This window comes from Fulmarus glacialis, unplaced genomic scaffold, assembly GCF_000690835.1.
Source record: "Fulmarus glacialis isolate BGI_N327 unplaced genomic scaffold, ASM69083v1 scaffold5218, whole genome shotgun sequence".
NCBI lineage: Eukaryota > Metazoa > Chordata > Aves > Procellariiformes > Procellariidae > Fulmarus > Fulmarus glacialis.
The window spans coordinates 29,656-31,837 of NW_009226242.1; positions in this window are offsets into that span (position 1 = coordinate 29,656).

Here is a 2,182-nt window from a genome sequence, read left to right on the forward strand (position 1 = left end):
CTGGTGGGAAGGACTGATTTATTTAGACCTTTTTCTTGAGGTTATCAGCTGGAAGAAACTGAATGGATTTTCTGTGAGATGCTGTTAAGAAAGAGGCTTGTAGGACACTATGTGAGGTTTTGGTTGTGAATTCTCTCCAGAAAGAGGGTTTTTTTCATTTTTGGTTCATATCTTTTTTTTTAAAAAGATTTGAATCTTGCTAATTTGACTTGATTTTAAGTTTCAATTTTAGAGGAATATTGCAGCTGTTATTTTTATAAACTGTTGGTGTCAAAAAGTTTTATTTTCTTCTTTTAAGAAGGGAAAGTGTGTTTAAAATGACAGTGCACTTTAAACTGTGAACTTTGTAACCACTAAGCCTGCTACTTTTTTCAGCACAGGAAAACGGAACTGCTTTTTCTGGTAGGCGAGTTTGGCAAAGGCCATGCCCTGCAATTCGTGAATGGATTAGGCAGGACCAGAACAAAATCCTTAATCTTTTTGTAGTGAGAGTTGAAACACTATTTTTATTGAAATGTGACACCAGCATATCTTACCAAATTTTCAGGAGGTAATCATGTCACAACACAATCAATTTCAACTTAGTAACAGGGACTGCCTACTTTGCACATAGGGTTCGTGCTGGTTGCATCATGTTGGTAACTTTGAGAGCAGTTATAACTTTGAATGGAGCAATTGCACTCGTGGTTTTCAATGTGGTAAAATTGAGCTCTCCTTTAGAGTAAATATTCTCATGTTGCTTTTTAGTGAACCTCTTCCTTTTACTTTCTTCCAAGTCCTGTTCTACACTGTATCATATTCCATGGAAAAGCTGAGGGGAATGAACTTTGGCCGGAATGTAGCACCATGATCACTGCGAGTCTCCCACTTAAAGGGGAGGGGGGGGAGAAAAAAGGGTTGAATGGGATAATCAAAGTGCTTAGCAGTTCAAATTTTCATTCGAGTCTGTGGGAATTGAAAGTGCTCAAGCAGTATTGCAAGATCACATTCTTTTATGGCTTAATGACCACATGCTGTATACCACTAACTTTCCAATGGGTAATACTTTTTGGATAAATAATTTTGTCAACAAATCTGAAGTGGAGAATTAACAGTAAGCCATGTCCACGTGCTTTTCATTTATCCCTTAGTAGTCCTCTAAAAAAGGTGGTTTTGTTTGAATCTTTGTCACATAACTAGTAAATCACTATGAAGAATAGAATCAATCCCAACTACTATTTTTATATGTAAAAATGAAACTACCCTTTGGGGTGCTGCCTTGTCATTGAAACACTTGTCACCAAAATAGACATTATTGTGATCATCTCTGCATTGACAAAGGCTTGGGGAAGGTAACTAGCCATAAAACACTGCTACTATTTATAAGTTATTTGATCCTTTTTTAGATAACAAAACACTTTTCAAAAGTGCCAAGCAGTCATCCTGTATACTTTTCCTCCTCTTTTTTCATCATTCGTCTTTTCTTTCCTGCATAAGGGAGAGGAAAATATCTGGGATGATGGTGCATTTGAGCTCAAAAGCATATTTCTGCCTTGTTGTCTCACTGTTCCGAAGTTGCGTAGTGATTCTTTTCTGTTTCTTTATCTTCTGCTTATATTTTCCTTGTGCTGTGGAACAAAATATGTGTTGTAGCTTGCATATGTGTAGAACAAATCTGAACTGAGCTCTGAGCTACTCCTGCAACCTTTCTTTACTTTTGTAATCTTGCCTCTTAAGCCATAGTCTTGTCTGTGTTACAGAATAATCCACCCAGTAACTCACTTGCACTGGTTTCAGTGGCATTACCATGCTTGTTTTCAGTCATGCACTTAGAACACACATCATGGCAAGTAGATAGAGGCACCAGCACACAGTTTTTCTAGATCTGAGTTTCTTTTTTTCAGTATGGCTTTATGTCAGGATGGTTTCTGCTCTTTCTAGCATGATGTAATCACCGTGACCGATTTATTGGCAGTTATTAACAGAGGTTAAGTAGTCTATTTTGTCTTTTTACTGAAAAAAAAAAAAAATTTTTTTTGTTTTCTACTTTTCTGAATACATGAAGAAGTAGCTTTGCCTTGCCAAAAAGGAAATGGCCAGTTCTTATCAGCCTGCAAGTTAAGCTATTTTTTTTTTTTGTCTCTTAGGATTGTGTGAGTGTTTGGGTTTTTTTTTTTTCCCTCCAATCTACAATCTACCAAAG